The 26,602-nt window shown below is 48.5% G+C and overlaps 1 long non-coding RNA gene across 1 annotated transcript in view; it reads right to left on the bottom strand.

The window, feature by feature from the left end:
* LOC130709419 (uncharacterized) overlaps positions 1–26,226 on the bottom strand; it is a 313,571-nt gene extending 287,345 nt beyond the window's left edge. Inside the window, exon 1 of the long non-coding RNA XR_009009969.1 lies at positions 25,484–26,226. This is a non-coding gene — a long non-coding RNA (uncharacterized LOC130709419). The remainder of the gene's footprint in view (positions 1–25,483) is intronic.
* Positions 26,227–26,602: the final 376 nt, after the last annotated feature.

Raw genomic sequence — 26,602 nt, 5'->3', positions numbered from 1 at the left:
AAATACTGAACCCTCCAGGGTGGCTCATAGATGTGGATCCTGCATCCCTGTCAGTGAGGCTCCACAAGGGGGTGGGCCAGGTAAATGCACAGTTGGGTACCCAGAACTGGTGCTCAGAGCAAAGTCTGGGCAGGAGATGGGATGCTGCATGTCAACAGCACATGGGTGGTCGCTGTGGCTGTGAGAGCGGGTGAGGTCGCCAGGGAGAGTGTGCAGCGCAAGAACACTGTTAACAAGAGGGCAGAATCGTACAGAACACTAATCTATAAGGCTAAGCAGGTGAAGAAGGACAAGCAGGAAAAACAGCAGGGGGAGGAGCTCGGAGACTAAGGAAGGAGAAGGCTCAAGGCAAGAATGTCACCTGGACATAGCTGGTTCCAGTGCCCCATCCATTCATCCTCCAATCCACCGTCACGTTAATCCTCAGTGAGTGCATTTGTGACCATGACCTCTGCTTAGTCAGAATGCTCCAAAGACTCTACCATCTTAGACTGGTATTAAGGTTCTCGGCGAACCAGTTCTTGCAAAACTCTCCACCCTCATCTTGTAATTGCTCCCATAGAGATACCCTGGAACTAGCTAAATCACTTCCTCGCCATTTATTTCCCCTACTTTTTTTTTTTACCACCATGTCTTTATTCATGCTGTTCCACCTTCTGGAATGCCTGCCCTGCCTGGACTATCTTGCCTGCCAGAGAAGTCAGTGAACATGCTCCCTAAGTCTGTCTTATGACTCCATCAATAAGAAGTCACCCAGAAGCTAACACGTGTGTACATGAAGCCATGCTGTGTACAGGCACAGCCAGATGGACCAGTCTTTCCTCTCGTCACTGTGGGTAGATATTGGCCAGCTGGTAGTCAGACCGTAGCCACAATGTGCAGTAGCACATCCACCTGGACACAGAAATGTGTGGGTGTGAACTCACGCCCCACGACCATGGGACTCTGTTTGTTCCCTCCAGCCCCAGAACAATGGTCCCCCAGCAGCTATGAAAACTCCAGCTGGCCTCTCTCTGGGTCTTCGTTGTCTCTCTGGGTAGAAGAAGCCTATCTGGCATTTGCGATAGCTGGCTCCTGGCGCCCCCAGCTACTGCCTAGAGAAATCTGAGCAGAGCACTTGGAGATGACCCAAGGTGAGGCCCAGTATCCAAAATAATAAAAAGCAAGTATGACTGTGTTACTCTCGGCTCTGACAGAGCCTGGGAATCCTTATCAAACAAACACCAGTGTGGGAGGAGAGGTCACTGTGGATATTCCAGGGCTAACAGTCAAACGTTAATAACTTTACCGCGTAGATTAATTTTAAATGTCAGACCACGTCGCTGTGTAAAGCTAAGGAGCTTGGGAAAACCATACGTTTTCAGGCATCCTGATGCCACCAGCACATTTTGTGTTTGATCACTAGTGGGGTGGGCAGGATCAGAGAAGAGGGTGTTTAACAGTTGCTGCCCCTGCAATGCAAACATGACAAATAAATGGCATCTGAATGCATCCGCGGCCTAGCTTCTCAACCGGGAAAAATGGCCGAAATGACAGATTTCACACAGAACCACAAGACTGTGCAAGGGCCGAGACCCAGCCCAGGATGCCAGGTTCCAAGCCCAAACAAATATGTGTAACTTGGTTAAGAGCCCCTGGAAAATAGCATTTGTAATGGAAACAGCGGTAACGCTGGGCTGCTGATTCCGCCCCAGGCAGGAGGCAGAGCTGGGTCAGGGCTGCTGAGGGTGGGCGTGGGTAGGGGAGCCGGGGGCAGCCCCAGCCCAGGAAAAGCTTGAAAGGAAAAGGGATGTGAGGCAGAGACTACAGGAGGAGCACGGAGGAAGGAACAGATGCTGCACACAAAACCCACCCAGGGCTGCCAGGATTGCAATTAAAAATTCACATATTTTGGACTGAAATTCTCATATTTTAAGAGAACTTGGGCAAAAATCCTCCTCCCACCAATATTAGCAATGCAAAACCGGCAGTCAAGACAGACTCAAATTATCATCCATTTTACAAAAAGGATGAAAATTGTATAGCACTGAGTCCAAAATTCTTCAGCGAAAACAATCATTAGAACACACCTGGCAGCCCTTGGTCCGACCCCCCAGGCTCCAGGACCGGGACAAAGCGCCCGCCCTCTCCCCCACACAGCCCTGGGCTCCAGATCTGGGACTGTCACAGCGGTCACCAGTCGCCAGGGGCTCTCAGGATTCTCTTACAGTTTGAGAGGCCACCCTTATTGGGATAAATGTGCATGCCGAATTCAAGAGGCGATAATACTATAGCAGGATAAAGTGCAAGGGCAAACATGAAGCGTGCCAGAAATTCCAACACAAACACAGTCCCAGGCCTGATGCACCTGGATTGGGCTTCTGGTGTTCAAGCCAGCAAATGGGGTGGGAGAGAAGGAAAGAGGGGGCCAGGATGGAAATGTAGGCACCCAGAATCCAAAGTCAAGTGAACCCGCGATAAGCAGGGTCCCGCATGGAGCTGAGCACCAGACAGCAACTAAGTTTCTGGCTAAAACCTCTGAGGTTCTAAACTAGTGGTTACCAGTGGCGGGGGCGATGGGCAGTATAAGGGTGGGGAAGTGGGAGGTACAAACTACTGGGTGTAGGATAGGCTCAAGGATGTATTGTACAACACAGGGAATGGAGCCAATATTCTGTAATAACTGTAAACGGAAAGTAACCTTTTAAACTTGCATAAAAAATGCAAAAATAAAAATAAAAATATAATACATAAAACTACCAGAGGGAATAAAATAAAATTAAATTAAAATTAAATCTTTGAGGTTCTACCTCCAAAACGAATCTCAAATACATCTCCCACCTTGTTCCCGTGTTCACCCTCCCTATTCCAAACTTCTTCCGCACCGCCTCCAGAGATGCTCCATAAACACCCATTTCCTTACGTCAAGTGGCCACCACTGCAAACAGGATCAATATTCAGCTCCAGCGAGGCTCTCTGGGGGCTGGTCCAAGGTGGCAGCCCCCACCTGGCAGGCAGGTGCACAAAAGGTAGAAAAGCAAGAGGCATGATGGGGAGGGACTAGTCTTACCAAATAGTATTGATAAAGATGTTTATACATATAAATATTATATTTATTAAAGGGCTATAAACACAAGTATAACAGAAATGTCAATAGATTCTGAATTCAGCAACACGTTCTAAGGGCTAGGTGGACTCTCGACCCAATGGGCTGGACCTCTGCCGTGTTCGCGAACCTGATGCAGAGGGCAGGAGTTGCTGGGACAGCATCAAGATTTGCGACAAGTGCGACCTCTCTTACCAGGTTAGCAGGTCTCTTCAGGATGGCTGAGGAGTGGAGAGTGGGGGCTTCAGAGGATTGGCTCTAAACTCATACATCTCAAGTTCAAACCCAGCCCATGGTTTCCCAGCGGTAAGAAGTCAGGCAAGTCACGTAATCTTTCTGAGCCTCACTTTCCTCACCTTGGTCTGATAATAGTATGTACTTCATAGGTTTGTTGGGAGATTTCAATGAGATGATTCATATAATGCATTTAGCCCACTGCCCCGTGACTCAATAATTGTTCTGTATTGTTTTTAGAATTAGGAGACCAAGGAAGAGGAAAATTCTACCCAAGGTCACACAGAGAGCTGGGGGCAGAGCTAGAACCACACTCTGGCCTCTGGATGCCCCATCCTGGCTCCTCCCCCACGCCAGCCTCCTTTCCTTTGCTGCAGAGTCTGCAGCACAAACATTACATCTGGAGCCAGAAAATAATCAACCTAATTGGGCCATTAGGACCAGTCACTTCCCTCTACATCAAGCCTTTGGGGGATGTTACCAGTGATCAATATAATAAATAATATTGCATAGTCTGGGGCACTTCTCAAGGGAGCATCTTGGAAACCAAGAGGAGAAAGAGATTGAGATCATCATAAGAGATTCAGAGAGAAAGCAGGATCTCCAAGTATCATTAAGCTTCTCCCTTGCCTACCTTGCCTTGTTATGTGCCAGATGCAAGGTGAGGGAGGGGGGATGCCAAAGACGGACAAGGTAACCCAGGTGATCCATTCAAGTTTTGTAATTCCTGGTTTTTGTTATCCAAGGTGTATCTCTCAGTCATGTCACCAATGCACAGACATGGTTCACAGGTAATAGTGGTGAGGCTTTGGTGAGCTCGGCCATAAACAAAGGCTTTCTTCTCTCTCAGCAGAACCTTAAATGCCTGAGAAAACCTCAATGAGCCCAGGCACACCTTCAGTGGCAACCCTCAACCCCAAGGGCATTTACCAGCTCACAAATGTTCAGAATCATGCAGAAACATCTGTCCTGGATAAACGTTTCTCTGGTTCCCTAGAAGAACTCTGGGTCCAAAGAGCACAGTTTAGACTTACAGAACCAGTTTGGAGAGAGAAAAGTGTCCTTGTGGGATCCCTAGCAAATCAAGAAGCTGACCAATATACCAGAAAATCAGAAGTATCCATACATTTCCCTGGATTTCACTGCAAGTCATGGCCATGACCTAAGAGTATGTAATAGAGGTTCTGAGAAGTTGGGGCCACAGATCCACAGATAAACCCCAGTGGATGTGCAGCCCAGATGATACTGGAAGTGGAATGGCTGAACTGGAAACCTTTGAGTGTTGGATGCTAGTGAAGACATTCAGTGGTGTACACAACAATTGCTACAATGACCCCGTCTGCCAAAGGAGGAATGTTTTGTAAGCTTGAACTTCTATCAATAGCTTATTCACGTGTAGACATTTATCCAGTGAACGCAGAGCCTTCAGGTGTGAAGTGTGGCAATATCAAGCCAACAGGCAAAGAAGCCGTTGTCCGGTTCTGAACAAGGCAGATCGCAGCCCCATGCGGAGGGGACTCAAGGGATGCACAGCCCCTCAGCAATGGAATGACAAAGATGCAGTCCATTAAAGACCTCTGAGCAAGTGCAGAAGTAGGAACAGAGAATTTCTCCAGGTCAAAACTCTAAAATCCGGAGCTGATGGGAGACAGCAAAAGACACCCAGGAGAAGTGAAGAACCTTAACTGTACCAGAGCAGAGGTTATTATCTAAGTAAGAAGGAATTACAAATTAGTAACAACTCAATACGATATTATCTGCTGTGCTAAGCATGCTTATATTCTCTGTCTGGTCACCATGTCTAGATCTTTCTCATTACGTTCTGCTCAACTCATCTCTATTAATATCTTCAATGAGACGACTCCTCCACATATGCTGTTGACAAATGTGTGGTTTGAGTGAGCACCGACATCACTTGAGGACACTATTCACAGAATGAGCAAAGCCAGGGACAGGGCCTCCTTCGAGAAGCCACCTGAGCACAGTGGCTTTCTGTCTGAGAGCTCTCCATCACCCACTCAGCAGGAACCTGCTCACACACGCACGAGCGCCGACAGCGCTGATACCCACAGACAGAACTCCTCCCCCACGTCTCACCTGCGCCCCTGCCCCTCCGTAGAGCGCCTACCACCCATGACCACTTGTCTCTGAAATATCCATGCCTCCGTACCCGCTGGAGTAAACGTGACGGCCTCCTGTGGATTGGATGAAGCCAGGGAGCCAGGAACAAGAGGCGAACCTGAAAGCGCTGGGTTTCCTTTGTTATTCCCCAGAATATAAAAAGACTCATTCCTCTGAAATATCATCTCCCGACAGCATCAGGCAGGGAAGGTCGAGGGCAGTTTGGTTTCTATGTCTGAGACAGCATCCGTGGGTGTCTGCATCTGAGGCTTTGTCCTTCCTGCAGTTCTTCCGTGACTGTGGGACCTGTCTGGGCACAACTGGCCAAGCCCCGAGCCGTGCTCTGGACTGTGCCTGTGCCTCTGAGCCAGGACTGTCCAAGACTGACCGTATCTGTGATCCTTCCCGTGACTTCCCAGGCTCCGAGCTACGTCTGTGCATAATTATTGTCTGTTCCTAGAATTATGATTGTTTGATTATACCTGTATACTCAAACAGTATCAGTTACTCTGATTGTAACTGTCTTGGTGAATGTTTCCTACCATTGTGATTACACCTGATTAAGGGGGTGATGTTCAGAATATTTGACTAGTCCAACACCAACTGCTTAGAACAGATGCTCTCCGTGAACAACTGGTATGGCTGTGCTGAGGCATTTCAGCCAGACCGTACAGTTTATTGAGCAGTCTCAATTCGGTGACGTATAGTCACAAAAATGCTTTATTTTTTTCCATCGCTGCCTTCAATCATGCTCTGTCATAACCCTTCCCTGTCATTTAACGACATCTTCAGTGGGTCCCACTGCTCCCCAGTCACTCTCAGTTATTGGAAGTCTGGTCCAGCCCTCAGGGTATGTCTGATTTAAACCCAGAGAAGACAGGCTACAGGATTGTGAGAAGAGAGAGCACAGCCTCTCTCTCCCCTCCTCTCATCTCTTGTCTGGAAACAGAAGTCGGGAGGGGAGATGGGAAAGATGGCAGGCGTCCTCTCACAGGATCGGTCACCTGTGGCAATGGGGCTGCGGGGACCCTGACTTTGCCCTGGCTCCATCAGGTTTCACTGGTCACTGGTTGTGGCTGTAATATGTGTCGGGTAGATTTGCTGGAGCTTCCTTGAGTGTGTGACCAGTGTCACCACAGCCTCCTCCATCACTGAGGACAGCTCCTTTGGCCCCCCAGCAGCAGTCCACAGCCCAATAGCCCTTCAAAGGGCATCAGTGAGCCCGGTGGCCCCACACCCGAATCTGCATGCTCCTTCCCGGGGAGCCACAGGAGCCGCTGAGGCCTCCTTTCCTGTCCCCAGAAGAACTGAAGGCAACAGCCCCCGTCTCATCCTCCTCCTCAAATGCGCACCCCCCCCCCAGATCCCTTCTTGGAACCCGCTGACTTCAAAAATCTCCAGTGGGCAAGCAGGCATCAGTCACTATGGTCAGGAAGACCCTGAAACTTGAAGGGTCAAGTTCTCCCAAGACCTCTCCTACTCCCTCTGCAGTCCTGACCCCTGATGACCAAGACACCAGTGTTCTCAAGCCACCCTATGGAGAACTCTCACATGGTTCTGGGGGAGGGAGTGGGCAGCAGAAGGGAAGCCTTCTTGTCACAGACTCTGCACTGCTGTCAACTTGAGCAAGGGCCCCTCTCTCCCGACCGGTCTTCTTTCATGGAAACGGAGGCTGGAGGCAGAGGGGCAGGTGAGAGTGCTGACTGCCAGCATCAGGGTTTCGGGGATCGATGTCTGGTCCCCACTGTTGGCAAACTCCATCTTTAGAATGCAGGGTACTCAGCCCCTCTTCCTCAACTTTGGACTGAGCTGACAATTCAGGGGCAACAGGGAAAACCCCACTCCCATCCAGTTCCCAATGTCTTTGTCCCTCTGCCTGGACCATTTCTGAGACTTCTGTCTGCTGCCTGTTGCTGCTCCCTCTGTGGTCACACACCTGGGATTCTGTCTCAGTCTTCATACCACATGTCTATGACCATGTCTGTCTGTCTGTGGGATGACGGACTCTCTTTGTGCCTGCAACCATGGCTCAGGGCCCACCCACCATGGGGTATCCGTGACCACGTCTCTGTGACAGCATTTCTGTGCCCAGGCCTGCACCTAGCCTGACTGGGGGACTCTGTCTCTGCGGCACCTTCTTGGGTCTGTGACTCAGTCTCTGAGCCTACGTTTTGTGCTTTACAGACAGTGCCCCTGTGTCTGGGCTTGGATAGCTGTGACTCTCAGCTGTCTTCCTTGCTGTGTCGTCTGTCCGTGCTGTGGCAGTGGCCAGCGTGTGAGGCTGAGAGGCTTTCTAGAGGGGAAGGGCTGGAGTAGAACAGTGTGGGAGATAGTACACATGAGTGTCTGTGTAGGGCTGACTCCATTTCCCCCAAGGTTAGGGTTCCAAGGCATTTCTCTGTCCTCAGCTACCCTTTTCAATCTCTACTGCCCCTTCTACCATCTCCCCTACCCACCAGTCAAATCAGAACTGGACACACTGGTCAGAAACTAACTAAGGTCCACAGTAAGGACGTGGTCCTTTGCAGGCCCCAGCTAATTTTCAAAGGCCTCCTTGATTGCCCATCACCAACCCATGGACAGCCCTCTCCCTGCCTTCCTCTGGAGGCAGGTGTGGTCTGATAGAAACGCTGACTTGAAACCTGATTTATACTAACCTCCCTAAATCACAAACCCTGGTGGGATTGTTGTGAGGACTAGGGAAGACATTGTCAGTAATGCAGATGGCCCAGTGCCTGATACCTAAGTGCTTAATAAATCTTAATTCCTGCACTCCATAGAGCTGCCTGTGGCAGAAACAGGGTTTGGGGAAAACCCACCTGCCTCATCCTGATGGATGCTGCCCTGTTACATAATCTGGGTGAACTGAGGTGCTTCTGACAGTATGGATATTTCTACACATGAAACATCATCGTATATCATGGCATTCAAGGGCCCCACAATCTAGCCTATATTAGTTTTGTTGTAGTTGTTGCTGTTTTGGTCTTCCTAGGTTCCCATCTGCTCTGGAGAAAAGGCTCAGGATATAACTGGACAATTTTCTTTTTCTAGTACTGAAGAGATTAGGCATATGATTCATGGATTCCCTCAACCATCTCAGCCAAAGTCAGGAATAGAGGTAGGATTATCTAGGAAAGCTTTGTGGAGGACTCCCTTGTTTAATGATGTGATGACGTACACAGGAGACTCACAAGGTTCTTGAGAATGGCTTACCCTTAGAAATACTGCCAGATTGCATTGAAAGGGACAGAGACAAGATGACATAAAGGAAGACTGTCAGACACACTTCCCCCGCCAAACTTTACAGGCAGGAAACAGGCTAATAAAACCACACAGCTGCAAACACGTGTTACCCTTCAAGAAAAAGGAAGAATGACTCCAAGGTCAGAGCCACAGTCCAGAGTGTGGAGCTGTGGACCCTGAGGACTGAGCGTTGAGCCACAAATAATAAATCCCAGGTCTTGAAACCTAATGGAATGTACCCTGCTGGATTTTCAAATTGCTTTGCCCCGGTGACTCCTTTCTTCCTTCAATATACTCCCATTTTGGAATAAGAATGCCGATAACTATTATCTCCTCCCTGTCCCACCATTGTATCTTGGCAGTAGCTAACGGGTCTCCTAATTTCACAAGTCCACAGATAGAGAATTTTGCCCCAGGATGTATCATATCCAGAGTGTCAGCCATACCTGATTTAGATCATAAGATTTGGGACTTCTGAGTTGATGATACTCAAATGAGATTTGGGACTTGAGTTGATGCTATAAAGGGTTGAGACTTTGGGGATCCTGGGATGAGGTGACTGCATTTCACATGAGGAATGGATATGAATATTTAGGGCCCAGCCAGCAGACTATAGTGGGCTGAATAATGACCCCCAAAGATATCAGGCCCTAGTCCCTGGAACATGTGTTACCTTATATAGAAAAATGGTCTATGTAGATGTGATTAAGCTAAGAATCTTGAGATGGGGAAATTATCCTGGACTATCCAGGTAGGCCCTAAATGCCATCACAAGTGTCCTTATAAGAGGATGTGATTTGACATGCACAAAGGAAAAGGTGATGTGAGGTGGAGCAGAGAGAGATTTAAAGATGCTGGCTTTAGAGTGATGCAGCCACAAGCCAAGGAATGCTGGTAGCCACCAGAAGCTGGAAGAGGCAAGGAACCGATTCTCCCATAGAGCCTCTGGAGGGAGCAAGGCTTGGTCAACACCTTGATTTCGTGCCTATGAACTGATTTCAGACTTTTAGTCACCAGATTTGTGAGAGAATAAATTTCTGTTGTTTTAAGCACCAGGTGTCTATATAGTAATTTGTTACAGCAGCCATAGGAAACTTTACACCACCCAAAAAGGCTTCTTCTGGCAAAACAACCTTCTCCCTCTCATGACAGGGGTGGCCAGATGACCCAAGCCGAGCAGTCATAGCTTCCCATATCCCAGCCACATAACTGATGCAGGCATGGCACGTGCCTCAAGCTGGACCAGTCAGAGGCCTTCTCTGAGAAGTTTTTCTAAGTAGATTCGGTGGAGAAAGTCTCTTCTCTCTGCTTGTGAGGTTATGAGGATCTAAGCTGGATTTACCTGTATCCTTGGTTCCACCTCAGGGGAACAGCTAGCTTGAGAAAATAAAACTCTCACACAGAAGAAAGCAGGGAAGAAAGAAGAGGGTAAGGAGGAGAGAGTTCTGAGGCTGCCTCAACCCCCGGCTATTCTGTGAGTTCACCACAGGCACCATTATATCCCCTCTTTTACTTACGCAATTGATCTGGGGTTCTGTCACATATAACGAAGAATCTTGATGTATTTTGTCATCCTCCTAATCCAACCTAATCTCATGCTACCCTCTACCTACGCTCTTCACCCCTCTTAAGCCAATCTCAAATTAGTTCAAGTGAGCAAGCCTTTACCAAGCATCAAATTCATATAGGATATTGAATACAGAGAGGAAGAAAAAAAAAAAGTCCTTACAGACAACGGGCATTTAACATGAGTCTTCCAGAATGGATGAGATCTTCTGGCAAACAGAGATGAGGAGGAGGTACCTGCGAGCAGAGGAAGCAGCATGTGTAATGGTACAAGAATAGCAGATTTGGGACTGGAGAGTTCAGCTTGGCTGGTGACTGTAGTCATGACAGGCAGGAGGACGAAGAGCTGATATACAGAAGGTCTGGTCTACCCTATGCAAGTGCTTAGACTCAACTCTGGAGATTATGGGGAGTCATTAAAGAGTTAAGCAAATGAGAGTTGCCCCAGAATAGATGCTTCAAAGAGATGCTTGGATGGTGATGGAAGCAGGGAGACCAGGCAAAAGATGATGTTGGTCTGAACCTGAGCAGCGGCAGGATAGGCTGAGGGGAGGAATCAGAACACAGATCCCAACGTGCAGCCACACCCCCTTTATGGACTGATGTTCTGCCCTCTGGGACCAGTCTCATTCCCACCCACCTCTGCACTTTTGCCCTTGCACATCCCTCACCTGTAATGCCCTCCCTTTTTTCCTGCCTTTATTAAGCCCTATCTTTCGAGGCTGACTCCAGGAGCAGCCTTTTCTGACTGATGTCTGTGTTCTGGCCACCCTTCTCTGAACCCAGACCCTTAGACTGTAAAATTTAGACCCCAAAGATGTCCTAGTTTCCCTTCCTAACCTAGGATTCCATAACTATTCTGGGTGTGGGTGCATGTGCATTCATGCATATGTATAGATATATATGTTTGTATAGAGGCACATGTTTATGGAGGGCTTCCTGTAAGTTCTTGGTGGGCAGGGGTCCTGTTGGTGTCCCATTGGAACCCACGGTGTGTGCACACCCTGCAGGTACTTTGTCAATACTGGTCAATATGTAGGATCTAAACTGACTCTGCACCAGTGGCCCTACTCATCTCAGTCCTTTTGGCAAGGACAGGTCAGGTGGACACAGGAAGGGACAGTGATGGCTGTAGGTCACACAGTGCACCAGTGACCAGGCCAGAGTGGGGGTAAAAGGCAGCCCTCTGACCTGCCAGCACAGAAGGTGCTTTTCTCCCATTTATCTCTCTTGTCTCTAACTGCGCGGACCAAAGGGAAAGCTTTAGAAAAATCAGGTCAATATAAGTAGATTTTCCCTCCTCTTTCACTGCTCTTTTTTTTTTTTTTTAAGAACAGGTAATATGACCCTTCCTTTCCTTTCCTTTACAGAGATTTTATTCCTAAATGAATTATGAATACTTAAAACTCCACTCCATTTGTTCTATATTGTTGTTAATTGAAAAAATTAAAGATGCATGTGCTGCAATGGCCGGGTAGCCCTGGGAGAAGCCGGCGGACGGCGCAAGAGGAGATGTGCCAGCGCTACCTCCAGAGGGGCATCTGGTCGACCACTGCGAGCACTCCCCTTGCCTGTCCTCACCACTTCCCACCAAGCACACCGAGGGTATAATGTCATTTCTCTCCTTATCCACACTTCTCTTTGCCCATGTAAAAGCCAGGAGGTGAAAGAACTGTATTTATCATTAAAATGTGGGGAAGCCTCACTCATTTCTCTCCAGTGGCTTTCCAAGTGATCCAGGCCCCAGGTGCCAGGGTGACCTGCTGGGTGTGGGATGTGACATCTTCCAAGGACGCTGTATAAAGTCTCAAGTCTGTCGGCCAGACTAATCACACCACCCACCCCTACCACCAGAGCTGACAGGTACAGACCCAGAGCTGAACAAAGCAAGGTCAATGTCTCTTCCCTGGAACCTGGGCCAGGTGTGTGCTAAGCCAGCTTGGTGGGCTTCACCCCTGTCCTTTTACTCTGAAATCCTCTCCGTCCCTGTCTGCTTAGGCTCGTCAGGCTGCCCCCACTGCCTGCTTAGCCCACAACTGTTGCTGAAAAAATGTTTGTTGACTGAATAAATCCTGTCCCCGGGCTGGGCTAATGAAAAGTCAGAAGCAGTTAGCCATTGTATCAGGCAGGATACGCTAACTATTTTCACAAACAACCCCAAATCCCAGTGGCTTCACACAGTAAACATTCGTTTCTCATGACCCCCTCATACAGCACTGCTCTGCGGGTGGCTCTTCTCAAACAGCAACTCAGAGACCCAGAGCCCCTCCTTCTAGCATCCTAGCTTATTCCGTGCAAAGCTCCTTGGAGTGTTCTCTACTTGGCGGTGGATAAGGAAAGAAAATGGCGGATCCCCTGCCAAAGCTTGTCATCATTCCTGCCCTCTCCTCCTCGGTAAGACTCCAGGGATGCTTTCCTCCAGGTCTTCCCCCCGCTGGTCTGTTTAGCATGAGCTCTTGCAATACCTGATCTCCTTGGAGTCCTTATGGACGATCTCACGTTACTTCAGGCCCACTCTGAGGAGGGCTTCTCCTGCACGCTCCATCTTAATAAGCTTCCTTTGACACGAGATGAGCTGCTGGGTTTGAAACAAGACCCCAGGCTACAGGGAGAGAAACTGACTAGGGTTCTAGTCTTGGCTGGTGCTCCTATACTTGGTGAGCTGAGCCTCCTACCACCAAGGCCAGGCTGAAGTGTCACTGTCCAGGGGAGTGACTCCTTCCCAGGCAGGCACGGAACACGTGAGGCCGATGAACTCGGCTGGTTCCCCAGAACTGTTGCCCCACTGGAGTTCTGCTTCCCTTAGGCAGTCCTGTGGGAGAAGGAGGGGAGATTCACATCCAGGAACCCGGGGAGAACCACCTTCTAATGAGTCCCTTTCCTCCTTGGTTTGTGAGCACTGCTGGCTCAAAGTCATGCCTTGCTGTGAGCTCTGCTTTCTGCATTTCGCTTCCCCACCTTTAATGTTCCCCTGATCCAATTTCCTTTGCGATAAATAAATAAATAAATAAATAAAAGTGTTTTCGTTGAATGCATACCTACTCACTGCAAGGGGCCTGGGTGGCGCAAACTATGAAAGATTCGCTCTTCGTCAAAGCAGTCAGTCCTTAATCTCCACACTTTCTTCTTCCCCACAGTCTGCCTTGATCATGCGGAAGGACAACCACAGCCTCCTCTGCCTCAGGGAGCTCATTCCCAGAGGGACAGACACTAATAAACCCCAGTGCCAATGGATCTCACAGGCATCAGGCATCACAAGCATTAGAGCCAGCCTGGGGCCTGGAGGAAAACAGGCGGGGTGGTCCAGGCAGCTTCCCCCTGGAGTTTGGTTTTCTGTGTGTCTCGACAGCCCAGGAAGTCTCCTTCCAGATGGTCCACGGTGAGAATGGTGGCCTGTAAAAGGAGCTGGAAGCAGGCACCTCTAACCACTGGAATTGATCAGTGGGCCCTCAGCTCCCTGAACCTGCTTCCTATGAGAGCCCATGTGGCCCAGAGACGCTGCTGTGAGCAGAGCTCCGCACTGACCCCCACCCCAGCATTACCTCGACAAGCTCCCAGTACCTCCCATCCCATTCCAGGGAGGGAGCTGCTGCGTCCCCAAGTCCTCCCCTGGATTGCAGACTGGCAGTGCCATCACCCACTGCCAGGCTTACTCATGGATGAAGGCCACAGCTTTGAATGCAACGCTCTTCAGAACAGCACTGGGAGTGTCCCCCACCTCCTTCAGGGGACTGAGCCCTACTTTTCTGCTTTTTCAGGGCCATGTGGGGAAAGAAGAGGCGGTCTGGGGAATAATCACTGTCCCATTCGGTGCAAATCCACCAAGCTTGGTTAATCGAGGTTGAATTGGAACTACCTGCACATTTTCTTTAATGCAAATACATATGGAGCAGGTGTTTTCTTATTGGTTTGACTCAATCAACCACCCACTGATGAGTCCACAGGGCACCCCAGCCCTGCTGAGCACAGTGGGCTGGGGATGGAGATGAAGACATCTTCCTGCCCTTCAAGAGCTCCATCTAGTTGAGTCAACCAGACACACACCTGAAAAATGAGATGAAATAAGAGCAATTTAAGGCCAAATGAGACTGTTTAAGGGAGGCAGAAAGTAAAATTACAACAAGAGCTGCTATTCTCGGAACGCACGCCCACCACTGTGCCTCAAAAATCTTTAATCTTCACAACAACTTACTGAAATAGGTATTATTCACCCCGGTTGGCAACGAGAAAACTCATGCTTAGAGAGGTTAAGTGATTTTCCTGAGGTCACACAGTCAGTAAATGAGAGAGATGAAATTTAAACTCCACTCTATTGACTCCTAAAAGCCTGTGCTTCTACCCACCGTGCAATCCCAGAGGACACATGCCAGTGGAGAGGAGACCCCAAGGCAGAGCTCAGCTCAACATAAAGACATTGCTACTAGCCCAGTGATGGGATAGGCTGAGTAAATGAGCCCCTGGCCCACGAGAGGTTCATAGGCTGCAGGGTCCCCTGGTACGTAAAAGAAGAATCTGGGCCTCAAAGGAGATTAGATAAATACATTCCAGATGGGAGATGCTATAACTGGTAGGGAAGTGGGATTTGGAAGGGCTAGAATTTAAGAGGAAGGTCAGGAAGGTGGTAAATGTGTCAGCCAAGATGCAGAGGTAGGGATCACAGGTGTGTCTGAGGGTAGTAAGTAAAGCTGATTGGCTGAAGCAAAGACCCTGTGTTGGTCAAATCTCCCCTTGCAATGGGCAAGGTCTAGCAAGGTGATGGGGTCGGGTTAAGAGGACCAGTGATTAGAAGTGGCCAGGAAGATTTGAAAAGGTGGGAAAGGTAGGGAGAAATGAGTGCCACACTCTCAGTAGAGTCATGGCACAAAGAGAGAAAACTCAATTTCTGCCTTTAAGAGCCAGGAGCCAGCTATCTGCGTCCAGAAACAAGGGGTCAGGCCACCACGGGATCAGAACCTGGAAGCAGGAGCCAGGCTGGGGGTCCTTGGAAATGCTTCTGGCTGCAGCGTCCATGTCACAAGTGGTCTTCCTGCAGCTACATGGGTTAAAGGTGCAGGGGGCTGGGGGCAAACAGTGTTGAGAGTGGCAGACCCACTTCTACCCAGTGGGGCTGGCCTCAGGGGACAGATTTACCCCCGAGGTGCCCCCCAGCCATGGTACAGCAAAGCCCTCGGAGGATGAATAGAGAATCAGCCCGAGACCAGAACAGCCCATTCAGTCCAGAGCACAGTGACACGGCGCCTGTCCCAGAACAGCCATCTGGGCAGAGGCAAGGAAACTGCAGCTCTGAATCTGCTCTTGGCCATTTTCTAGAAATGGCTTCACTGGTTTCACTTGTTTAAAAAAAAAAAAAAGGAAAGGAAAGGAAGGAATATGGTCCAATTCCGAGGGCTAACTGCCTTTGCTCTCAACGAGAGCCCATGCTTTTTCCGGCAAACATGCTCTCCTGTCGCTGTGCCACCAGACCCGCTCTCCGTTTCCAATCAGCCCTGAAAATAGCCCTTGATAGAGATAATAGGAAGAACAAAGAGAAATTTAGAGGAGCAGAGAGAGGGAAACAAGTCATGCCTAACAGGCAGCCCTGAAGTTGTTTTCATAAAGAACCCTTCAGTTAGTCCCTGATTTGTCTCCAAACGGCGAGGCATTCAGTAAATCCCAAGAAACAGACTTGGACCGAGACCAAGGGTTCTTTGACTTTTTTAGGTCATAGACTCATTTGAGAATCTGGAAAAGCACAGACCCTCTCTCTCACCAGGAAAATGCACATAAACACATATTCCATATATTAATTCAGGGGCTCAGAAACTCCACCGGAAGCTCCAACCACAGACCCTAAAGACCCTAGTTAAGAACCCATGATATAGGCAATCTCTTTTTTAAAGGCTTTCCTACTTATTTCTCTCTCTCCCTCTCTCTCTCTCTTTCTCTCTCTTTCTCTCTCTCTCCGAGTATACGTGTCTGTTTATAAGGAAAAGGTTGAGCTACATTTCTTCAGGCATAGTCTAAGGGATTTTTTTAAATTGTTCGATTTGAAATTTTGGAAGTCTTTCTGCAAATAACTGAGGGTGAGGGTCCAAAGAAGGGGGGTTGGTTCTATGTGAGCCATTCTCAGCAAAGACACTCACTGAGGGAGTCAACCCTCAGCCTTGGCACTCTCCCCTGCAGGCCTCAGCAAGAACAGGTGTATCACTAAAAGGCTAATAATGGCCATGGGGTCTGGAGGGGCTGTGGGAGCCCGGAGCCTCACATCTGAGGAGAATGGTCTATGCCAGGGCTTCGCAAACTTTACTGTGGATCCAAATCACCTGGAGGTCTTGTTAAAACGCAGATTCTGCTTCAGTAGGCCTGGGGTGGGGCGCAGATCCTGCACGTCTAACAGCATCAAGTGATGGTGCTGCTTTGAGTAACAAGAGTCTATGCAACGATCAGCTCCATGCTGGGCCTGAGAGCAGGGGCAGAAGAGGGGCTGAGGGATAAGCAGGAACTAGAATATCAAAGAGAGAAGAACTCTTAGAAATGTTATAGTTCAATCCTATCATTTTACAGATGGGGACATTGAGGCCCAGAAAGACTTGTTCAAGACCAAACAGCTGGTTGACAGCAGGGCCAGGATGCAAGTACAGATCATCTGACCTCCTGCCCATCTCCACCTTGCCCTGGGGTCTGGCGAGAACCGGACAGTCTTCCTCTCTGGATTCCCAGGTCATCCTGGACAGTACTCTGCCTCAGGCCGGCCCTCCAGGAGGCCCCCACTCAGGCTGGCACAGATCCAGGCAAATGCAGGTGTCAGGGGGCATCTGTGATTCAGCCCACGAGGGACAGAGAGGCTTACCTGGGAGCAGCACTAACTCAGGGCCTCTCCCTACACACTACAGACTGTCAGCCTAATAGGCCTGCGCCGAGCGCCTGGGGGAAAGTCAGTTCCAATCAGGCCACGACCCGTGGCCAGCAGTCAAATGCAGGGTGAAGGCAGGAGATGTGGCCTCTGCAGGAAGCCAGCCTGGCCCTCCTGCTCTCTCAAACGAGCTGACGCGTGGAGAAGGGGGAAAATGAAAACTGGACTTTCCCACAGCCAGCAACAAGGCCCCTCTTCTACTCCTTTTGTCCAAGAACACCATTAAAAAGATACTGCAGCTCCCTTGAGACCCTGAGCTGCAGATGCTTGGAGAACCAGTGAATCTTTAGCCAATGTAGGCCAGCCTCAAACTCCTGGCTTCCGATCTGTGACCACAGCCTCCAAGTAAATCAGGCAGGTCCCTTCTGAGGACAGAATCTACTCCCCTGTGCCTGTTGATCCTGGGTCACAAACACCCATTTAAAAGCATTACATGAGAGATTGTGAAGGCCATGCCATGACCGGGACCATGGGAATGCCACGTTGTCCTCAGAAACACATGTGCAGGGGCAGGGGTGCATCCCTAAGCAGTGACTCAAATTAATTCCACAAACCAGTAAGCACCTACTGTGCGCTACTCTACACTCTTTGCAGTTTCAGGGCCAAGGCAGCTTGCCTGAGCTGGTCTCATCTCACATAAACTGAAACCAAAGCTTCTCTGTTCCACTTTCTGCATCACACAGAAACACACAGCATAGATTTGGGGGTGATGCAGCCAAATTTAAAAGCAGGTGCCTTCAACAGCCTTTCAGAAAACATGCAGCAACCATTTGGAACTCTTCAGTTTGCCCCTCTCCCCCTGGAGAACATCCTCTCCACCTCCTGTTGCTCGCAAATTTGACACCATGAAAAAAAAAATCAGCGTCTAGCCCGCAGTTCACAGAATCAGACCTCCCTGCCCCTTTCCCCGAGATGCATGCAGGAGTGACTAGTTACCCTCTGAGTCCTGGAGAAGCATCAGTTTCCTCTGATGTTACTAGTACCCACAGCTTAGGATGGATGTGAAAACCACGAGATCATTCAAGTAAAGTACTCAGCCTGGGCCTGGCACAGAGTAGGCCCTCAATAAATGGCAGCTATTATGACCATGGTCCTGATGGAGGGAGTAAAAAAGTGGACTCAAGTACCCAAGAGCCACCATTGTTTCTGGACTCTACCAGCCCCAAAATGTTCTACTGAGACAGGATATGACAGTGGACCACCCCACGTAGGAGGCTTTGAGACAAGGCCTGACTGGTATCATTGGGCTGCAAAGGTTGCAGGTGTGGATGATGTGCTCTGGTCTAGTAAAGCACAACAGAAGTTACTTTGTCAATCACCTCTGAGGGAGGGGGTCTGCCAGAAGCGTAAGACTTCATTGGTGCTGCCATTGGAGCCTCGTCTTTTGTAGAGACTATTTTTAGCATAAATACTGTACACTCTGTTATATTGTCAAAACTGACAGATGAGCATTCTCGTGGCACCCACAGACCATGCATTCAATTGGGAAGATGTTAAGAAACGTTAGATGAGCTTCTCCCAACCGTGGCACAAAGAGCTGCTATGTATCACACGCCATGGCCACTGATATTCATGACAGGTGCCTCTGCCCTCTGCCCTCTGCCGTCTGTCATAGGTGTCCTGGCCTCTGAACTCTGCAGCTGGGATTCAGACCCGATTCCATGGTGGGCACATCTCAGTCGAACATTCAGCCAGGAGCAGCTGAGTCCAGGGAGGCCACGGTGGCAAAGCATTTGCAAAAACTATATTACAGGTAAGAGGTAAGAGGTGTACTATAGGTAAGACGGGATGAGAACTCCATAGTCATTGGGGGCCTGGCAAACGACCTGTGATCTCTCATCGTCCAGTCTCACAGCCCTGACGCCCTCCTTGGCCTCCCCACAGGGGAGCCACTGCTTGGGGCCAAGTAGGGGGCAAGAAACTCAGTGCATCTCTCACACAGGAAGACCCAGATCACTTCTCAGGTCCTCCTGAGACTAAGGAATTCTTTATCTGTTTGGTTAGTTGGTGTGACGTTTTCGTTTTTGTTTACTATCCTCCTCCACTCACTATGTTCGTTCCTCTGACGGTATCCCTGCACTATAGCGCCCAGCACGTTATATTCTGCCCAGAATGCTTTTTTCCCTCTCATCACCCAGCTAATTCTACTCACTCTCTAGAGCTCTACAAGAACGTCAATTCCACAGCCAGGCTGTCTCTGGCCACCCAATTTAAGAGAGCCCTTCTATGATTCACTCTCAGAGCGCCCTGCGCTTTTCCTGCAAAGCATTTGCATTTATGGCTTATTTGTCTCCCTTATTAGCTTGCAAGTTCCCTGAAAGCGAGGACATGCCTCTTCTGTTTGCTTCTGTTTACAGTGCCCAGCACAAGGCCAGGCACAAAATCCAGCACAGAATAGAGATTCATTAAGCGATACTCACTGAGTCAAATGAATGAATGAAGGATGGATGGATGGATACTTAAGAGGGGCCCAAGGATCATCTAGGTTGAAAGCCTCCAGAATTCTTCACATTCCTTAATCCACTGCATTCATCCTTAGAGGGAGAATCTTTTATTACCTAAAACGGGGGAAATGCATGCCTCTTTGTGGGGAAAAAAACCACGAGCAAATGCAATCATCTGCCGTTTGGATTGACCAAAGAAGGGTCCAGGGAAGGAGAGGACCCCAAAATATCTTTTCAGACACTGAAAGGGTGCGAGCAGATCCACGCGAGGCCACTTTAAGTCTTGACACCCTAAATTCTAGGATTTCCAGTCTGCTACCGACAAATGACAAAAGCTGAGGGCTCAGTGGGCCTGGCTCAAGCCTCCCTCTCCTTCGCTCACTGTGTCACCGTGGGGGCCTGTCCCCTTGCTATTCCTCCCCGCTCCCCTGAGAGGTGAGCTCCCAGCTGTCGCCAGCATCACCATAACCAGATCCATGGCCAGGCGTCCTCAGTCAAGCCTACTTGGTTTTTGGCTTGATCACGATTATAGGAACAGTATTTTTCAACAGGAGGGCAGATTAACAAAGGTACTATCGCACGACATAGAAGAATAAAGACGTGAGTACAAATAGAGAAGAAATAGTGAGGGACGGTGCCAGCTGCCTGCTGCAGATGTTTTGGATCTGGTCCCATTTATTTGTTCATCTGCATCATTCTGCATCCCAGAGGGGCCAGGCACGGTGATAGGTACTGGCTGGTGGAAACGGAGAGCCGGGTCAGGGGACGCACGGAATAAGCAGGCCCAGGCCTGGCGGGCACTATAAGGCCAGTAAATCATGTTACTGCAACTGAGGCAGGCTGGGAAGAGCCCAGGGAGGGCTGGCATCCCTGGAACATTCTTCTCTCCCCGAGGGTGGGAGATTACTAAACAAGAGGTGTAGTCAGGCATGCCGGCAAGTGGGCCATCAAGGACTGGATTAGAAGGAAGAGAAGAAGCCCCAGGCCACACATGCATGAGAGAAAAAAGGGAAGCGACAGAGTTGGGGGGGAGAAGGAGTTAGGTCCAGAAACCTTGACAGGAACTGCTCGTTGTAGAGCAGAGGACATCAGAGCTTGTTGGAGCCCAGAGATCCATTCCCAGGTAAAGGGTGGGGAGGGGTGGGAGATAAAACCCCCTGGTCATCTCACAAGGCCCACAGATGGCAGAAAATCCTAACAGGAGGAGGTACAGGGGAGGCCAGGAGACAAAGTGGCAGAGAGACAGAGGCAGACAGAGAGGCAGAGTTCACTGAGAGAAAGTTGCTGCCCAGGTTGTTACCAGGCATGATACTGGCCTCCTGTGAGCGGATCCAGCCTTGCCCCCAGCCCTGGACAGTCACTAGTCTCCTTCTTTTTTTTTTTTTTCTTTTTTAATAAACTAGTCTCCTTCTGTGAGGAGTTCGCTACCAAGATCTGTGGAAGGTCCCAGATTGTATCCTCTTGCAAGCTCACAAGTTAGCCACAGTTTTACAGACGTGGGTAGAAGACATGAGACTCTTGGATCAGAAACAAAGTTCTTTATCCCTCACGGTCCAGCAGGTAGCACGAGCATCGCGTCTGCACTGGTGCCTCTGGTCCACCCACGGGGACGACGTGGAGGGGCCCAGAGGGACGCTGCACACACAGTGGGTTTGCTCCCCGGACGGAATCCAAGCTTAGGAAACCTGAACCTTTTAAAATGGGCATAAACCTGCCTGAGGGAGCTATTGTCTTTACTGGAGGGTAAAAATACCTGCCATCTGTTCCTCACCCCAGAGGGAGACACTGTCTGCTTCTTCCAAGGCTGCGTGCTATACAAATATCCCCAAAGACAGAATCTAGAACAAAGGCCGTCAGTGCCTCTGCTCACAAGACTTGCAGGAATGCAAGAAACCCCCAGAGAATTATCTCCCAACACTCACAAACTGCAGAGAGATAGACTCCTACCCTCCCAAGACAGCTCCCATCTTGCCCCTGGGGAGAGCACAGGATAGAGCAGGCAGGGATGCTTCAGGAAGAGAAAGCCCTCGTGCCTAATCTTGAGGGATGGCAGAGACAACCTCACGCTATGGTTGGCTCGTCCTGAAGAACGCCTCTTCTATTGCACCATTCCTCCTCTATTCCTCTGTAATTCCACTTTAAAACATGGGTCTGCCAGGGTACAGAGAGGCAAGGAACCGTGCGTGAGCAAACAGAATTCCCTCTGCCCTCCTCCAGGGAAAAAGATGCTCTAGAGTTTTTTTAAGATTGCCTAGAATCTGAATCACATTCGAGGCCATTCTCTGGCCACTGAATGAGCACCCGTTACAGCTCCCAATCTCCTTCCACTCTGTCTGTGGCACATGGCATTCCACCCGGCGGTAACGGTATCCCCAGAGTTCTCCAAATACAGCCTGGAGGGTCTTGCCCTCCAGGTTCACGCCCTGAAGCAGCCAGAGGGGTAAGGGGGCCTGCACATTTGCCTTTCTCTTCACAACAGGCAAGTGGTGAGAAATTTAGAACTGGGTCACCTGGCTTATCTTCTGCCCTCATTGAGAAGATTAATTCACAAACCTTGCATTCAGAAGGCAGGTCAGATGGCCATTTCAGTGACTCCTCAGATCATTTTACCTTTACCTATGGGGGCCCACCCAGCAGCCAGGATCACTCAGGGTCACTCTTCTGAATTATAAGTAAGTCACAGTGCATGACACCACCAGCCCTTTCTCACAGAATTTAGAGCAGAGGTGCACATGCCACAGTACAGGATCCCCCATCTGAACAGCCCCCTCCTAGGAGCTCTCTCAAGGTTTCCACAAGCCCCTAATCTTCTGTCCCTCTCCCCAGGATCTCTTAAACAAATGTTATATGTTCAATTATTGCATTGGCCTATTTAATTGATTTATATGCACTTTAAAAAGCTTTACACTGTGCAGGAAACACATCTATCATAATCCTTGACTGAATTGGAGAAAGGAGAAGGGAGAAAGGGAATTAAAATTTATTGAGCACTTATTATGTTCCAGGTAATACACAAGGTACTTTACATACATTACTGAGTTTAATCCTCACAACTTCCCTGTGAAGTGGGTATTTTTTCCTACTTAGCAGATGAAGAAATTGAGACCTATAGAGGTTAAGGGACTTGCCCACAGTTACAAAGCATCAGCTGGAAGAAGCAGGACTCAACTGCAGCTCTGATTCCAAGCCAACATCTACTTCGGGGTTTAAATACCAAGTGTTTCTATAAAAAGTTACGAATAAGGAATGTACCCCTTATCGTAGCATTGTTTCATTGAGGAAATAAGATCCAATTGGCATTGTTCCCTTGAACCACATCTTTTACTACAACTGAACATGCCCAAGTGCACCATTTCACAGTAATGGGGGGAGGGAGAGGGATAAGGAAGGGGCCGCTGAGGGATAAGGTAGGGGTGCTTACAAAGCCCGAGAGTTTTCTCTCTGAACATTAACACTTCTTAGAAAATTCTCACTATTGAAAAAACTCTTCCACTATTTCTACTCAATGCCATTATGAAGGGGTATAGAGAACATTCGTTCATCCAACAAGGGTTTATATATGATAAGTCACTGTGTGTAGGTACAAGGAGACAAAAAGAACCAGCCACTCATGGTCCTTCAGAGCCCACATTCTAGAAGCTGAAGTGGTGCTCAAAGTCTGAAACAGCCAGTTAGGCACAGCCCTGAGCAGACAGAACAGACACAGGTGTCAGTGCTGGGCAGAGTCCAGGGGAGGGGACAGCTGATCCAAGACCCAGGTGACAAGAGGAGAAGCCCTGTACCTTCCCTTCATGGCAGAGGTGAGCACTGTCAGTCCATCACGTGCAGCCCCAAGACCAAAGTAAGGCTTGGTCTGTTAGTCTGGGTTCTCCAGAGAAACAGAACCAATAGGATGAGATAGATAGATAGGTAGATAGATACACAGATAGATACATAGATAGATACATAGATGGAGAAAGAGGTTATAAGGAATTGCTTAATGACATTATGGAGGCTGAGAAGTCCCGAGAGCTGCAAATTTACAAGATGGAGACCCAGGGGAGCCAATGGTAAAGTTCCACTCCAAGTTCAAAGGCCTGAGAACCAGAAGAGCCAATGGTGTAAGTTCCAGTCTGAGTCTGAGTCCAAAGGCAGGCGAAGGCCAATGTCCCAGTTCAAAGACAGTCAGGAAGAAAAGCATTCCTTCTTCGTCACAGGAGGGTCAGCTTTTTTGTACTATTCAGGCCTTCAGCTGATTGGATGAGGCCCACCCACGTTGGGGAGGGCAATCTGCTTTACTCAGTCTATCAGCTCAAATGTTAATCTCATCCAAAACACCCTCACACACCCAGAACACACCCAGAATAGTGTTTGACCAAATATCTAGGCATCCCATGACCCATCAAGTTGACACATAAAATTAAACATCACACTTGGGCAAGTATTTACCCCTTTACTAAGTAGAACCAGACTGCTGAGTTCTTTGATTTTTGCATCTGTTTTGTAGTTTTTCTGTCTCTTATTACCAGACTGTCTGCTGTCACTGCTGACGGTCACTGCCCTTGCCCACAGAAGGACCTCTCCTCACTTCTAATTCAATCTGGGTTTGAAAAACAAGAGTGCTACTCTAGTTGGAATTTAATAACCTTGAAGGAATCCACAGACCTGGAGGTAAAATGTTTGAGATGTAGGGCAAATATTTTGTGACATCTCTTTTATCTTCTCACAGGGAACTTTTTTTTTGCATCTATTCTGATTCTTAGAGCTGTGAGCTAGATAAGGCAAGTTACCAGACAACATGAAGACTTTCTGTATGAGGATGAGTCAAACAAAATTGAAATCACAACAGAGGGCAAGTCATGGGTAGAAATGTTTTCACAACTTCAGGGGGCAATTTGGTATTCAGGAATCACAAAACACAACAACTGTGAAAACAGGCAGCTAAACAGAACCAATCCTCCTAGCTTTCTTGTCTATTTAAATTATCCTAGGAAGAATAATTTCCTCCAAAGCCAAAAGAATGAATCTTCACTGTGACTTCCCAGGCAATAAGCTAGTCAGATCCCACCAAAGAGTTTCCAGAAACAATGGGTTTTTTACTTTTAAAAACGATCGGAACATTCAGGACTTAACACACACACAAAAGTAGCAACCATTCTGCTTTGGCACCATTTTATCAAGTGTGAGTGTCAAAATTTTTATAGCTTCAAATTAACAACAAGGAGCTGTAATTTTTGTGTTTGTTTGTTTAAAAGACCAGCAGAGAGTTTTCTTTTTGCTTGTTTAAGCTTCATTTAATTCACGCTCCAACCTGCCTCTCTTTGATTGCATTTCCAAATCCTAAATAAAAGTGATAACTCTTTCTGCCAATTGTAACAAACTGCTGGTGCCAGTTATTGCTTTTTGAAAGAAAAAAAAAAAAGCAAAAGCAAAAAAATCTTTTAATACTTAGTTGACAGCTTTATCCAAAAGGGGGGAGAAAACCCTGGCCTTTCAAAGCCACCCGATATATCTGTAACAACCTCTTTACTGAGTTCATGTATCTTCTTTATTGTTCTTCATAAACAGGCTATTGGATCTCTCTAGCCTGCAATGTGAAAAATGAAAGAATTTCCTCCCATCCATGCCTCTCTTATCTCATAATTGTTTTGTTCTGAGGTAGGGGAGACCCGTATAAATGTCTCTGCTATTTTATATGTCCTCTCCAAGCCCATTCATGCTTTTCTCCAGGGCTTTTGACTCCTGTTCTGTTTCTGCCTGAACCTCTATCTGCTTACTGTTCTCCACATCAAACCCCACGAAAGTGTTTGAGATTTCATTTCAGAGGGTGATGTAAGAGAGATAAGAGTCAAAGGCATTTGAAAAGCCACTTTCCAGCGTGTCTGTGCTGCATAGGTTGGAGGGAGAGACGCAGCTTACCTGACATCACAGAGAACATCCCGGTTCAGGTCTGCGACGTCCACTTCTCTTCTCTGTTCTTTCCAGAGGGCTGTGCAGCTGTGCGTTCTGCTCCGGCTGCTGCAGCTTCAGCGGCTCCTCCGTCTCTCTGAGCTCCAGCCTCATCATTGTCCCCAAGAAGCTGAGGTCTGCCCACGACAAGAACAGCCCTTGTCAGGGACAGGCGGGTCTGAGCGCCTGTGGAATGGCTTGTTGGGGAGGAGGCAAAATTCTTCCATGTGGTTAACTGTCCTATAAATGTAGGAGATGCACACTCCAGGAAAAGGTCATGGAAAGGAGTCTGGAGGGGGGAAAAACTGCTCACTAAACCTCAATTCCTTGATGATATGCATCAGAGTGAGCATCTCAGACTTCAGTACTGGAGCAGTTCCATGCAATGAAAAAAACCATGAACACTCATTAGTTAGGTTTGGCTGTGATACTGCTGTGTAACAAATAATCCCCAAATCTCAGTGGCTTACAACAGACATTTCTTTCTTTTCACTCTTGGGTCCGCAGGTTGGCTGAACTCAGCTAGGCTTGGGTTAGGTCTGCTCCATGTATCTCTCCATTGTAGAACTGTGACTCACACAGTGTATACACATCTCACGGTGAAGGCAGGAGCACCAGAGGACAAGCCCAAACATTTGAGGCCTGGGCACACCCCCACTTCTGTGCACTGCTTACATGGCCATGCTGGAAGTGAGTGAGGCAAATAAGCATACACCATCCTGAGGAGGAAGAGAGAGGGGATATTGAGTGAATATTTGTTCAACAACAATCCTCTCTACCACACACACACACACACACACACAGAGAGAGAGAGAGAGAGAGAGAGAGAGAGAGAGACTTACAAGGTCAGAGAGAACTGCTTTTCAGGAAGGCAACAGTCCTGAAAAATAGGAATTGCCTGCTCTTCCCACCTGCCCCTGGCTGTTTGCAGCAGTTCAACAAAGACATTTTTGGATCTGGGACTGAAAGCGACTTTAAATGCCATCTAGCCCTACATCTTCACCACAAGAAGTTTCTAGTAACAGCTCCAGTGACAGGGAGATCACTTTCTTCAAGGCAACCCACTCCAAGCGCACAAAATGAGTCTCC

This window comes from Balaenoptera acutorostrata, chromosome 12 (assembly GCF_949987535.1).
Source record: "Balaenoptera acutorostrata chromosome 12, mBalAcu1.1, whole genome shotgun sequence".
NCBI lineage: Eukaryota > Metazoa > Chordata > Mammalia > Artiodactyla > Balaenopteridae > Balaenoptera > Balaenoptera acutorostrata.
The sequence above is the reverse complement of the archived record's forward strand: the minus strand, read 5'-3'. Positions and strand labels throughout refer to the sequence as shown.